The sequence below is a fragment of the Mytilus trossulus genome, chromosome 8, assembly GCF_036588685.1.
Source record: "Mytilus trossulus isolate FHL-02 chromosome 8, PNRI_Mtr1.1.1.hap1, whole genome shotgun sequence".
Lineage (NCBI taxonomy): Eukaryota > Metazoa > Mollusca > Bivalvia > Mytilida > Mytilidae > Mytilus > Mytilus trossulus.
The window spans coordinates 65,903,909-65,920,579 of NC_086380.1; the positions used below are offsets into that span (position 1 = coordinate 65,903,909).

A 16,671-nucleotide genomic window follows, 5' to 3' on the forward strand; every position below is an offset into this window, starting at 1 on the left:
ATACAAAATCAACAAAGTGAAATAAGGGTTAGATGTTGAACAATTTCAGAAAAAATCATCCTTTATTTACGCGATTTTATCGACAAGCAATACCACCTGCACTTATCTGCTATACAATACCATTTCCATTTATGTTATTTATTTATGCTCCTCATTTTTGTCAATATAAGAAAACCAAACCATCATCTTATATGGACTTTTACTTGGAACAGTAGTCAATTTAAGTCTTCTTCCATGTGTTGCATGCTTTCTTGCGATTTTTGTGTTTTATTGTTAAGCCATTTGTCTTTTTGATTATTGTCATGATTTGGTTCATAGTTTTACTCGACTTTGTGATTGCCTCTTTATATTTTATCCATATTTAAAAAAACCACTCTTAGACGAAAACAAAGACGACTTTGCAAGAGGTAGGCCTATAGACATATGTAAATGGCTCACCAGGGTTCAATATGCATTATAGATATAGATGAGTGTGCAAGTAACCCATGTCAACATAATAGTACTTGTATTGATGTAGTCGAAGGTTACAAGTGTTCCTGCGGACCAGGATTAACTGGTATACACTGTGAAACTGGTATGTAAACAAAATTTACCAAAAACTCTGGACGAACGGTTTATAATGATGAACTAGATAGAACCCGATATCTATAAAAAGAAGATGTGGTATGTTTGCCTATAAGACAAATCTTCACAAGGGACCAAATGACACAGACATTGACATTTATAGGTCACAATACGTATCTAGTACATTACATTATAATGTTACTTTTTCTCTCATTAGAAATGTGAAATTCGGAACAGAATCTCGTCTATGGCAAATTAAAAAAAACTTTTTCAAATTATCTATTTCTGCTAGGATGTTTGTGTCTTTCTAATAAAAAAAACAAAAAGAAATTTATCCAGAAATAAAGAAAGAAAAAAAAGAAGTTGAAGTTATGTATAAAGTCATTGATAATTGCTCCAAGTAAAATTTAAAACGGAAAGACCGAATCAAATATCAAAATCAAAAGCTGAAACACATCAAACGAATAAAAGAAAAACATCTGTCATATTCATAGCTTGATAAAGGCATTTTTGTATGTAGGAAATGGTGGATTAAACATTGCCAGCTAACATTTTCACGTGTTTCAATTTGCCCAATCGATGATTTCAAAATCTGTTGTCTAATAAAAGACGAAAGCAGGGAAAAGAGAAGTGAATTGCAGCAGCTTATGAATCTTTCATTTGCAAGTGCAAAACAGATTAAGATTATATCATTAATCATATCCAGGCATGCAATACAGTTTATTGCTTAATAAATTCTAAGAAAAGATTTTGATTGATAATCTACATACAATTTACATTATAATGAAATATTAACCGACCCCCAGTCAGTTTAGCGAAAGAAAGACGGCACTAAATGGGCTATAAGATGTGTGCACAAATTGCCATTTTCCATCGGAAGTGTTGGATTTGCTCCAACACCTAATGTATGTCTTTTCTTATTTTTATCATTTACCTAGTATAATATATTAGAAGTTGTTTCAAACACGGTAAAATATTCCGCAGATGACACTTGCTTGTTTTGTTAATGGTGAACACTAAATATAATATTATCCAGCTTGTTAGGTTGAGCCTTTATCCAATCGGTTTTTAACATATACTTCATTAAAGCAATACAATCTTTTACTTTGATTAGGAAGTCACTAACATCATAGAAACATAAACTTACATATCAACCCAATAAAAAATACAAAGCTTTGAAATCTTTTAGTATTGCTAAATACATTAGGAAATAAAAATAAAACAAACGCATGCATTCAGTTTATAAATATATTAATATATGTTTTGGCCCAGAACAATAATTTCAGGAAAATTGACACAACTTGTTAACACAATGATTTTTACACAATATTGTTCATATTTTTAACTGTGTATATTTTGGCAAAGATTGTTGTGGTCGTATCCAAATCATTAACAACCAATATGACTTTTATAATATTTCTCCACTTTATTATAGACAAATTGTTAACAATATAACTTTTATAGATGTCAATGAGTGTGCAAACAATCCTTGTCAATATGGCGGTACGTGTCATAATAAGTTCAATGGTTATACATGTTCATGTGCTCCTGGATTCACCGGAGAAAATTGCATCGGTGGTGAGTATACGGATTTGTAACATTTGTAAAAAGTAAAATCACAAAAATACTGAACTCAGAGGAAAATCAATTCGGAAAGTCCATAATCACATGGCAAAATCAAATAACAAAACGCATCAAAAACGAATAGACAAAAACTGTCATATTCCTGACTTGGTACAGGCATTTGCAAATGTAGAAAATGGTGGATTAAACCTGGTGTATCAGTTAACTGCACCAGACGCGTATTGCAGTAATGAATGTCTTTTCAGTCAGTCTGTTCTGTCCTGGCTAAACTATATAAATGTTTTAAATATATTACTTATGTAAAAGGCTCATAAAACATAAACTATTTTCTTGCCTCTGATTAAATATTCAATTACAAATGAGAACATAGTATTAATCATATACACATTAGGACTCTATATCAATTTGATATATTTTCCAGTGATATTTTAAAATATACATCCTTGCATAGCTTGTTGTTCGGTGTGAGCCAAGACTCCGTGTTGAAGCCCGTACATTGACTTAAATTGTGTACTTTTCAAAATTGTTATTTGGATGGAGAGTTGTCGCATTGGCACTCACACCACATCTTCCTATATCTATTTGATATACATTGTACAAAGAAATAAATTTTCACAACGAAATATTTTAAGGAAACATTTGTTTTTCTGAAAAAAGTTAATAACAAAACAAGCAAACTCCAAGGAAAAATCAAATCGATAAGTGCATTACCCAATTGCAAAATTCAAAACACATCAAACAAATGGAAAACAACTCTCTATTTCTTAATTGGTAAAGGCGTCAATGTTTGTGAAGTAAAAACTTGCAATGAGGCGAACATTTATTTATTTCGTTTGGAAATCCTTACTTTGACTTTGAGATGAGGAACCGTAATAAAGACGCTGTTCTTTTGATTATTTTTATTTGTTGAGTGTGCACATACTGATGCCTGTGGTGGATACCACATATCCGTTCCAGTCTTTTTATGTATTCACTATAAACTGTATCATATAGATTTGTTCCATTAATTTGCCTTGTCTGATTCATACTATATAACTTTTGTAAAATATAGCTATTGCTATTAACTCGATCTGATGAAAATCTTCGCCTCATAACACACAAAACGCATAACCAGTACTTTTCTACAATACAAACTTGCATTTCACTTAGCAGGCACGCCAAAGACATGGAAGACCAAAATATTCAATGTAAGAGATGTATTAATGTTTGAATATATAAGAAGCTTTTCTTAACACGTTTTCCTCAGATCAAAGTATAATTTATTCATCACATGGTTAATTCTTTTGAAAAGATGACACACTGAATGTATTTATAAATTTTTAGACGATTATAAAGTAAAACTAAAGCATATTTTGATCCTTCTTTGTTAGACGTTGACGAATGTATAAGTGACCCATGTCAGAATAGAGGAACTTGTATAAACTTATTGAACGGATACAGATGTTTCTGTCTGAATGGCGACACAGGAGTACACTGCGAAACGTGTAAGTTTATGTAACTAGACAAAGGCTTATTTGTTTTTGAATGTCATGTACCATGTCAGGAATATACCAGTTGTTATTTAATAGATATAGGAAGATGTGGTATGAGTGCCAAGAAGACAACTCTCCATCCAGATAACAATTAATGAAAGTAAACCATTATAGGTCAATGTACGTCCTTCAACACGGAGCCTTAGCCCACATCTTACCGCAAGCTATAAAGGGTTCCAAAAACGGGAAAAAACCAACGGTATAATCTATATAAAAAAACGAGAAACGAGAAACACATATAAATCACATAAACAAACGAAACCTCTGTTCATCAGATTTCTGACTTAGAAAAGTTGCAAACATTTGCAGCGGAATTTCGTTTCTATGAATGTTGCATTGTTGTTTGTCTTTTGTTGCATTCTGTGCTCTGTTTTTTCGTTGTTTTCCTTGTACAGTTGATTTGTTTCCCTTCGAATTTGTTTGTAACCTGGATTTGTTTTCTCTCAACCGATTTATAACTTTTGAACAGCGGTATACTACTGTTACCTTTATTTATCGATGCTGTAGATAAAATACGTTCACTTGAATTTCGAGAGAATGTAAGCTGGTTTTTTTCTGCAGCTTAAAGTATTCAAAAACGTCATAAACCCAGCTAACGAACCAACCTAGTATCTGCCTGTAGCATTAATGCGTTATGTAAGATTAAAGCTTTGGTTTTATATAGATTGTGGTTACATTTTCCTGACAATGTAAATATACCATGTTAGAGTATGTTCAAGATTTGACGGTTCATTGAACATATGATAATGAGATGGGTAAAATTTTGATCTATTTGCACACATTGTTGTTACTTCTTAATAGTCCATCTTGTACTTGTACACCTTTAGAAAAACATGCATTTTTCATTTGAAACGAAGAGCTGTCGGTAATGCTTAGTGTATCTGCGCGTCATTTTTGTTGCATTACACAATTTTCTTATTAAGAAAACTTTTAAAATGCTTACACTAAACAAATTTCTCAAAATATCAGCACGAATATTTTCGAAAAAAAGCAGTGTATAAAGATAAGTGAGAGTCGTTAACATTTGGTTTGTTGTCAATCAAATGATTTATAATTCAATTAATATAAAATAATCGAATTGATGTAAATCTAAAATATAATGATACATATTTCTGTTGTGAATATTTTTTTCACACGACCATTTTGTAACTATTACTAGTACCTAAATCAACTTTGAGACAATAAGTTGTGTTTTCAAAAAAGTTTTATCAAGATTGATGTTTTGTCAGATGAATCATATATTGAAAAAATATTGACAATATTTAGTTTGCCAAAAACTAAAACAAATATCTGTATAAATAATAATCTCTTAATATGATATCAATATTGAGTTAAAATAAAAAGGTTCTAAGGGGCATTGGTCATTAGAAGCGTGGATTATTTCCCAGGTGAAACAAGTAACAAATAGTGACCAAAGGACACCATACCATAATGTTTGAACTTATATTTTATAGACGATATTCATTTTATTTTTAGGACTAGAAATAGTTATTCCTCCAAGTATTATTTTATCAGAAGAAAGAAGTATCAAAGAAGGGACAGGTCGTTTTGTGTTACCTTGTTTTGCAGAGGGAATTCCCCTCCCAAAAGTAAAATGGGAATCCATTGAAGTTAGTAAATTAGTCGTCTAAACAAAATGGTAATGGTAACTTTGAATACAAACAAAATCTGTTGAAATCTTGCATTTTGAAGTGCGTCTACGCAAATACAGATAAATTTTAAACGTTTATATAATTATTTGTACATAATTGAGATGTACGTAGCATTTACGTATTTATGGTTTTTGAACAGAGTATACTACTGTTGCCTTTATTTACAAAAGACGATTTTAAAAGTCAAGACAAGATATCAAATAAATTAGTCATGGTTATTTTGAATGATCGATGTATTTCAGGCAAAGTTACAGTCAAATGTTAAACAGGTTGACCATTATTTAGTCATAAAAAATGTGACGATTGCCGACGCAGGGTACTATATGTGTACTGCGACAAACAGAGGGGGTGACGATATAAAAATAATTCATATAACTGTCAATGGTAAGTTACTTTTTATTAGATTAGTAAATAGTTATCGAAGTTAACAGGATTAGTATTAATTCCGCCAGACGCGCGTCTCGTCTTCATATGACCATCCAGTGACGCTCAGATCAAAGTAGTTGTAAAGCGAAACAAGTACAAAGTCTAAGAGCATTTAGGACCCAAAATTTCAAAATGTTGTGCCAAATGGGGCAAAGGTTATCTAGGATAAGAAATTCCTAAGTTTTGTAACATGAAATTTATAAACAATGATCACATTATTGATATTCATGTCAACACCGTAGTGCTCACTACTTCGCTGCCTTAAATTCGTGTTGCTTTTCCGACGTATGACTTAAGCCATACCAACGACTGTTTTATATACCCCACTTAAATATTGAAAAAATAATCTTATGACAGCTTAAATGTTCTCACAATAAAATCATTTAAGTTATATCTTTTAAAATGAAATAAACTTTGCCGACTCTTATCATCTTGTTATGTTCAAAAATTAATATTAGCTATCCTTTGAAGAAACATAATGTTTTCCAAAAATACAAACGGTAGTTAGTTTAAAAAACAGTTTTCATTGAGTTTTACGTTTGATGTTATATTGATCAATTACAATTTGAATGTAATCAATTTTAGGTTTCCTAGAATTAATGCAACTCAACTGAATATATCAATTTAGCATAAACGTTAAATTCTATGATACGCGTTTTTTGCAACAGTTACCAATACAGTTTTTTTCTATTCGTCAACTTTCATTTAACACAATTTATTATGTGTTCAATTTAAATAATTTCGTGTTCACCAGTAATAGTCCCACACCCTTACAATTTCAATTGTAAGTATTAAGTATTAAGTGTAATTGATCCTAACTAAAACAAGTATTAAGTATTAAGTGTAATTGTATTAAGTGTAATTGATCCTAACTAAAACAAGAAAAGGATAAGATAGGCAATGATAGGTCTGCTTATATACCTTTGTCGAATGAACAATAAGGAACTACCACAATTGTTCGTTCAAATGTAGACCGAAGTATCGATAAGACTCCTAACAAACAACTCCCCTATGCTTGAAATGCAAAATCCTTAGTATCCTGTTTCTAAATAACTCATATCTATTTCGCCAGCAACTGATATCGGGAATTCGATTTATGATGAAACTTACATGCGAAACAGTGTGAATTAAAGACGAAATGCTTCAAATATGTTATGATATACACAGTCTACGTCCATTTCCTTGTACAATAATATAGAAACATATAAATTTTTTACCCATTCCTTAAATGTCCCCATCGCGTTCTTTTTAATGGTGGCTAGTTCATGTCACTTGAAGAATTTCATGTTGCAAGTGATCTCTCCTTTGGCACTTTTTAACCTTGATCATTTTATTTTACTAGCCCTTAAAAAAAACCAAATCTTATCATTAAATGTTAGAATTTGTTATTATGAAATGCTTTCTACAAATGCTTTAAATATGTGCACATTGATTTGTCAATGTATGTTTTGTAGCAAAACACCATCTGCAGGTTGCACCTAAGATTACAGCACTCTCCGAGGTAGAGGTGAATTATTATGCTGACGCAAAACTGGTATGCAATGTTACTGGTATTCCTACACCTCGAATAAAATGGAAATTCACTAATGTAAGGAAATATAATTCAATATTTTTACAACTAAGGAAAAACATTGCAATCACTACATAAACAAATCTTTATATCTTTATTATCATAATTTTGTGATTGTATATCTTACAGGAAGTTTGTGGTTGGATAATTGATTTCCAAACTTATTTTCAGTGGACGTGATTAAGTTTTATTTTCTGTAAAAGAGGGGGAAAAGATACCAGATGGAAAGTCAAACTCATAGATTGAAATAAAATTGACAACGCTGTGGCTAAAAAATAAAAAGACAAAGAGACAAATAATTGTACACAAGACACAACATAGACTTAGCAACACGAACACCACCAATTTTGGGAAAAGTAAAGATTGTGTTAACTTTTGAATCTATGTTCAAAACAATTTAACATTAACACTCTTTTATATAGGGTTTATAATGATTTCATTTAAACAATAGTACGAAAATTGTGGAATCGATTCATTGTTTGTGTATTTTCTATTGATTGATCGATTGGTTCATCGAATGATTGATTATTGACTGATGCCCCTTTCATCATAATTGGGCTAATTCATCGAATTTGGAAACCGGATTGTCCATAACAAACCTCCAATCTTCACATGCCTCAGTAGGAGTTTTATTTTCCGAAAATGTAGGGAATCTGTGATGTTGTTTATTTTCTTAATGTTATGGCTAGAAAAATGCATAAATATTCATTCATACGTTACAGTTGTAGCTATATATACATGGTATAATTGCAAGTACATTGTGGTCCTGCTTTCCAAATCACGCACTGTCTTTTTTTCTATTTTTATGCCTCCCCTATTGGCATTTGTTTTTCGGTCTGTTCGCCGTTCGTTCCTCTGTCCCGCTACAGATTAAAGTTTTTGAAAAAAGCAGTTTTTAATGAGGTGGAAGTTCAATCAACTTAAAACTTAGTACACATGTTCCCTATGAATTGATCTTTGTATTTTGAAAATAAATGAGAGTTTTGCACCCCCAATTTCACGGTCCACTGAACATATAAAATGATAGTGCGCTTGGGTCATTCGTGTACTTCGGACAGATTATTGATTAAACTATTGATACTGTTCGTTGTTTCAACGTGCAAGATTTTTCTTACTTTTTCGTTACAAGAAACTTTGAAAAAGGGAAAGTGGTTGGACATGGTGTGTTCATCTTATATTCTCACTGCATTATGTGCCTGTAATAATTTAGACTTAACTGTGTGTTGTTAGGTTTGCTTATATTTTGTAAGGATGTTTGTCTAGGGAAAAAATAGGTATTGACCGGTTGTTGGTATGGTCCATTGTGTTCATTTTTTTCCGCCGTTTGTTTCTTTTAATAAAATTAATCATTTGTAGAAAACATTGCCGTCAACAAGTCCAACCCTGACTTTATTACGAGCGACAAATGAAACGGCTGGAACATATACTTGTATTGCAACAAATGATGTTGGAACTAGTCAAGCAGATATAAAGCTCAAAGTCACTTTCGGTAATTTTTTATTTAAAATATTTGCACCATTTCTTTAGACTAAAGTGCGACGTATAGCTTAACTTACCATTAAGACATGCGTCTGCTGTGAAATAATCGATCTGAAGATATATTAACAATTAAATTATAGCTAGGAATAACTTCAATTTGGCAATTTTTGATTTAGTTTCAACGCCTCTCTTGACTCATAGCGGTGTACAGCTGAACATATCATTTAGAAAATTAAATGTGTTTTTTTGGGAAAAACATATTTTAATTCAAATTGATTTTACAACAATTACAATAAAAGTTGTGTTTAATTATGACTATATATTTTAATCTCCAAAACCCATTTGATATCACAGAAATTGTTTGATTGGATACACAAAGAAATGTAGAGCTAATCAAAAATTCTTGCATAGAAAAAATAAAAAAATATCAATTTGAAGAGTACGACATCCGCCTCTATTGATCATTATGTTATATAGATATAATCTAATTGTTTTTTTCATGTCTTAGATACACCAAAGATAGTGTCTTCTCCGTTAACGACACTAAGCAATGCTGGTGAATCCCACAATTTCACGTGCATAGCCACTGGACATCCAACTCCAGAAATATCATGGTCATTTAATTCCGTAAGTTAATAACCAATTTAGCCAATCATATACAGCTAGGCTCCACTGATGCTGGATTTGAGTCAAGGTAGAACTTTAACTCTTTTACTCTTTTAAACTTTAAATGGATCATAAGAAATGAACGCTTTATGTATACATGCATACCTACTCTGGGCAGATTAAAATTAACATTTTTTTTGACGAATACAGGACGACAAGAAATGTTACAATGTAAAATATTGATCTGTACACGCTAATAACATAAATGATAATAACAAATTGTATTATGGTGTTACGTTAAACTGGTAACATCCTGCGTTAACTTTCAATAAATGGTATATAGTAATATTAAAATATAAAAATTTAGAAAATTTAATTGAGGTATTTTTTCATATAAATGTAACAAAACTTCCATCAGTTTTTTTTTAAATATAAAAGCAAAAAAGGAGTATCACATTAATTGTAAATATCTTCTTTTGCACATGATGCACATGAATATTCAAATCAGTTTTCGCACAACTTTTTACATATTCAAATAATTTTTCGCACAACTGTTTACATATTGAAATCAGTTTTCGCACAGCTGTTCACATATTCAAATAATTTTTCGAACAAATGTTTTTAATTAAATGATGGGTTGTTTCAATTTATATCACGATATGCAGTTTTTTTTCCCGACATTTTATCGGACAGATATTTTGGTGGCAAATTGTATAGTACCATAGTTAAAACCCTTTCCAAAGCTCGTATACATCAATGTGCTATCTGATTACCGTCATATGTGACAAAACCTTTTAAGAACATGTGTTGCTCTTACAATGTAAACACATACAATAAGTACGCAATTAAATCGTGCAACTGAACATCATCGAAACTTAAATGGAAATGGTTTTCGTAAATGTAAATGTGCAAAATATACAAGTAGTCCATCAGCTGGTAGGGCAAAAATTCAGTTCTGTGTTCCACCCCAGGGTACCGAATTTTTTTTGTATAATTTAAAAGAGTAATATCTGAAGAATATTTCAAGAGGTGTTAGACTTTTGAAAAAGTGTCCAAAAGGGGTTAAAAGGGGACTTGTTTAAGGGTGTATCAAAAATGTAAAACTAATCAAGTATTCAGTACTATAACTTTTATTAAATGGAACACATCATATATTATTAAAACGCAGTCTAATTTCAAATCAATTTTTAAATCGTAGAGGACCAAGCAAAAAAAGGAGGAGGTTAATTTCCAAAAGTCATGATTTTGAATGAAAAGAAGCATACGTACTAAATTTCTTGATTAAATGGTATATTATTTCACATTGAAACATAGAACATAATGTATATGAAGCCTGTTGAAAATAAATTTAATGGTAAGAAACAAAAACATAGAATCAACGACAAACACAAACATAAGCAACCAGAAATGCACGATTCTGTCACACATTTATACATCACATTCATGAAACAACTCACATTTTAAAGCGAACAAAACTGTCAGGGTTTCTAGATTTCTATTAAAAAAAAAATTGACAACCGAATCACCACATTTTAAGGTCACGCAGAAGGTCAATCCATAGAATCATCATCAGTTTGGTCACCTGCATATTCCGAATTATCGTTATCATCATTTCCATCATCTTCGTCGTCATCGTTAGCAATTTCAACGATTTGATAATGCTTATATCTACAAGCTTTCGAGCATTAACATAAAGCTATCTGTTCAGGATAAACATTGTTGAACATATGAACATCTTTTTTTGGCACAACCAGCTTTACATGAACAGCACATCAGAATTATCAAAGCATCTAACACTGGTGGTTGGTCTAGCAAATTGATACAGATCAAAGGGCTCTAAACAATCCAACCAGAGTTGTTTGGCAACAGACCAGTGTTGTGTTTAAGAGCAGATTTCCAAACCTTCGTCTGAAAGTTGGCTTGTTTAATGTGCTTTAACATTGCATCTTTTGCATTTCAAAACGTTCCGATCTTTATTCATCGACATTTTTAATTTCGTAGTGTTTTGACAACTATTCGCCAACCTCTTCAAAGGTTTCACCAAGATTATATAGACCTTCTGAAAACTCCACATAAAGTTTCAAAAAGCCGAAGGCTTTGCTTTTTTTCTTTACCAGACACAACACTTACTGAATCACAACCTTTATTGGCGTGAAATCCTGGCAGTTTTCTACAAATATTCTCACGAAATTTCGCACACAGTATCTGGCAGACTAACAATGTTAGAATTGATATGCAACTGTGAAAATAGTAAGCCAATACTTCCACATCAGTGTCAGGAGTTTTTTTTAAATGGAGTCGTAACCTTTGTCAGGTGCATGTTTTTGCAATAAGACACATTTTTTTATCGGCTTCTACCTGTTTGATTATAAGCTAAAACCATTCTACGCTATTTCATTTTCAACATATAGTTTGTGGCAAATACTTCCATGTAATACAAATAAATCGATACATTCAAGTGTAAATTTATAGGATTGTTTACTCTTTTCAAAACCAAAATATTCAACAAAAGCAACTGGACCTGCCGTTCTAATTTCTTTATGAATATTGTGGGATACTAATCAGTGACAAAATCAATGCGGGACCACTATTAGAAACCAAATGGATGGTTTTTAAAATAATAATTGCCAAATCGAAAAAAGTGCTAGGTATCCTAGTATCCTAGTAATGGTTTGAATAACTGCGATCAATGTGATCAAATATCTACATGGTTTAATTCCTAAGGAGTAGGCCTTTTCGAAAAGACCACTTAAGGCAGATTTTAATTTTTCATTACATGTGTACCATCAAAGTTTGCAAGAAACATTGGAAGAGGACATAATTCAAACTGGAGAACCTATCGCATAACCAACTATCTTGTCTGGGCTATGACAAGCAGGCGACGTTTTTTTTCATCTGCTCTCAATGTTTTGTTGTTCTTATCAGCCATTAACTGCTTGCCTTTTATTTCCTTTTTTAAAAATGTAAGCAATGATTTTCTTTTGAGTGTTTTGAAGAAGCCGTTCCGTAAAGAAAAATTTTGAAGCAATTTTTTCCTTTTCATACGCGATTAGAAGGTCGCACATTCCGAAGAAGCAACAGAACCCGGGAACAAGCCATATAACTACTCATATGTTATAATGGAATTGGCCAGCTTTGCCGTGTCTGAAATAATTTCAAAACATCAGTTTCATCTCGCTTCATTTGAATTTTTATGAGTTCTTCTTGAGCGGATGTTTCCGGGTTAATCATTCCTACCAAATTTCGACATTTTAAGGATATAGAAGCTCTTTCATGTGCATTTAGCAACCAACGTTTATCAAAAACTTTATTTAAACTAAAACCAACAAAGCATTTTTGTTTGTATCTCTAAAAACCTAAGAAAGTGAAAAGTATTGTCAAATCCCACAACTGACTATTTGACGTTCGTTCAAAGCGATGTTTGTCGATTGAATGACTAAACAATCTTAAGGGCATACGATACAGTTACAGGGAAGGTAATGACATTGCTAACGTAATTTGTTATTTTCGCGACGTCAAACTATGACATATCGGGAAAAGATGCATTTTTCGACTGATTTTTATCATTCAAACTGATTTAATTTGAAAACGAGTTCATGGACCCTTATTTTTCAAAACGGCATTTGGTTTCATTTTGCAGGGAGATTATGTGACCCAAATTTTATAAAACTGTAAATAGAGGATTTTTTTTTATTGTGATAAACATGCAGTAAAAATTTACGTTTTTTCCTCAATTCATAAACATTTGCTAAATATGAGTTATTTCTGATTAAAAAATGCATATTTTTTAAAGATATTTATAAAAAACAGAAATTACCGATTATTTAACAAAAAACAATTTGTTTTTATCTTTTATAACAAAAAAGTTATGTCTTTCTTTCGAAAAAAAAATTACGGCCACAAATCTGAATTTTTAGCAAATATTTTCATGAACTTGTAAATACAGGATCAAAACTGTATCGTATGCCCTTAAGTCAATCACTACATAGCTAAAACACAAAATGTTATCAAGCACACCTTTATTGAGTTCGATAGAGTACACCTTTTCTGAACGCAAAAAATCACCTTAATTTGTAATTTTTTCATAAATATTTCGTTACACATTCACTTTTATTATAAAATAATATGTCTCAAAAAACATCATAAATCGACAATTAAATGTTGGTTTTCAGTTGCAAATTGATATTGCTTATGTGTGAATACATTGTGCATGTTGTAAACTGAATCAAAGAGTATTTGCACGTACATATATTTTATTAAATAATTCATATTTTAGACGATATATAAATACTGTAAATAATTTAAACATTGAATAATGATTAATTCTCAGGTTTAATTAACTAAAACGGGTAATTGTATAACGAATTTCTTTATGAAAGGAGAAAAAACGCCTTAATTTGAACCAAAAAAAAATAAATCGGATTGTTTGTAATGTACAAACACAGTTTTTTTTAAACAGAAAATCTTCCGAGTTACATTTGATATGATAGTTTTGTATCTGTTTTAGTTGTTTAAACCTAAACTTTACCTTTTTTAATCGCTTTATATCAAAAATTTTAATTTAAAATTACTAAGTCGTGATTGCTAAATGAGGGGATCATTGGAAAGGACGTTTTTAATCCTCCTTTGGACACTTTGTTTTAGTCTAACACCTTGTATTTTATCAATAAGGTAATGAAGTTGAATTCTATCAAAAAAAATCGCGGTACCCTGGGGTGTAACACAAACTCTTTAACTAGCGCGCTTTTGAGAACTAGCTGATGGACTAAAGTGTTTGTTATTGATGTTTTTAACGATTTTTTCCCTTTTCGATCATGGTCAAGTTAATTTTTGACATATAAAATTTGATTTGCCCTTCGTTAGTTTTGACTTTTTAGCGCTTAAATAACTGATTTTATTCATATTTGACCTATAATGGTTTCTTTTTACACATTGTAACTTGGTTTGAGAGTTATCTTGTTTGTATTCGTAATGTATCTCCTCATTTCCATTAAACATGTCACAACTGAAAACATTTGATCTAGCAGTTGTGTACTTCTTAATTTTAATAGTGCAAACCCCGAAATAAAAAGAGGTCTTTGTTTATGATTGATTTCTATTTATTTGAATTCTAAGACTAAGAATGGTACTCTGTTACGTTTCAGTTTGTTGATCATTCATCGGTATTACCACGGAATGTCAAGTTTAACAATGGCACAGTTATAAAACTAGTTAATATGCAGACCTCAGGAGTATTGTCTTGTACAGCGACAAACGAGTTTGGTACAGATTATAAATCAGCAAACGTTATTGTTAGACACGGTAAGTTTTTCTATCCCCCCCACAAAAAAACCAAAATATGAAAATTAAAAAAATAAAACAGGCTTTATATTCACCCACGTGTGTGCGTGATAAGCTATCAACTGAATGTTCTTGGGCAAAAAAGTTTGATTATATCAAGTGTTATATGTACAAATATAGTAAAACATGTTCCTGCATGTGCACGCAACTGTTACTGTTTCGCTCTTAACGAATTTAGAACAGTTTTACCTTTGAATCATGGAACAAAGAAAAGCTCGTATTGCATTAAGATATGAAAATGTGGTTAAAATGATGAATCAACAAACTAGACTATTTTCTTCTTTTACATTCACTTAAAATTTGTTTTCCAAATGTTGAAATATCATTGACGCCAGTTGGAATACGAATTTTAAGTTATCGAATTACACAGAAATGAAGAAGGTACTTGTGAAGAATTAAAAAATGACGCGTTCAGTAGAAACCACCACCATATGGTAAAAGCAAAAAAATACTAGAAGACAGTCATCAAAACAATACACACAAAACATTTTAGAGCCTACCAAAGACCTGAAATCTAAAACTGTGTACAGATGCCTGGTTAAAAAGTTCCTTTCACAGCCATCGTATAAATGGTGTTAAAATACATTGATGAGCTGCATATTAGACATAGTCCTGCATTTATGGATTTATAAAAGAGAGGCGAAAGATATCAAAGGAAATGAAAAAAAACAAAAAACAAGTGCAACTGTAAGCTTCTGCTCACCAATGATACCCCGACCGCAAAAGGAGTTGCTAAGTGATAAATCTGAAATCACAGCTCACTGTACAATGCTACATAGCTGACTTATATATACCCTGAAACCAATTTCAGAAATCATAATGGTGTAGTTTCTGAGAAAGATGCCACGACAAATATTAATTGGAAAGACGGACAGACAGATAGCGGTAAAACAATACTACCCCCACTTTTTTTTTAAAGCTGTTGTATAATAAAGACTGTGCAACACAAATCTCACTGAAATATCTGATCTCTAACTCCACGACATTACGAATATTCAAACCACCAAGAAATAATCTTTTTTTTTAATTTCAGATCCAGATGTTATTGGTTGACCGAAAAACGATCATAGAAAGAAGAAAAATAAATATGACGTTCTCATTATTTGTCATATTATGCAAAAGCTTATCTTGTTTCTAATTTATATCTTTTAACAGCATGTTTTTTGTTATTTGTAATCCCACTTAATGGTGAAGTTTTATACTGCATTATGTAAGCACATAATGTTTTTACTTAGGTACTCTATCCAAATGAATATATATATAATTTAATACGATAGCATTATTTTCAAATGATCCTATAGTCATATTCATGATACTGGTTCAGATTGTTGTTCTTTGAACCTCAAACCGATCTCAATGAATATATGAATTTTGAGTTTAGTATGGCGTTCATTATCACTGAACTAGTATATATATTTGTTTAGGTGCCAGCTGAAGGACGCATCCGGGTGCGGGAATTTCTCGCTGTATTGAAGACCTGTTGGTGACATTCTGCTGTTGTCTGCTCTATGGTCGGGTTGTTGTCTCATTTGGCCTTTTTAACTGTTTTGGATTCGAGCGTCACTGATAAGTCTTTTGTAGACGAAATGCGCGTCTGGCGTATATACTAAATTTAGTCCTGGTATCTATGATGAATTTATTTGACACATTCCCCATTTCCATTCTCAATTTTATGATGTGAATCAATAAAAGAACCAAATTTCAAGATTAATAAAAGAAGAAGGATGTTCATTACACCTGACAAAATTATGTTTTTTAGTTTAGCACAATATATATTTGGATCCTTGTTGAATAATCTAAACACATATATGTGTTTACGCGCGGAGAAGTGGCTGATTTGAAAACTATTATGTTATAAAAGGTTATTTTGTTATGAAAGTTATTTCGTTATAAAAGGTTATTCTGTTATAAAAAGTCA

The 16,671-nt window shown here is 31.4% G+C and overlaps 1 protein-coding gene across 1 annotated transcript in view; it reads left to right on the forward strand.

Moving 5' to 3' along the window:
- The first annotated feature begins 469 nt into the window (after window positions 1-469).
- LOC134681278 (hemicentin-1-like) overlaps window positions 470-16,671 on the forward strand; it is a 111,639-nt gene continuing 95,437 nt past the window's right edge. The window contains exons 1-2 of the mRNA XM_063540830.1: window positions 470-574; window positions 2,029-2,142. The gene's annotated coding sequence lies outside the window, so the exon portion shown is untranslated. The remainder of the gene's footprint in view (window positions 575-2,028; window positions 2,143-16,671) is intronic.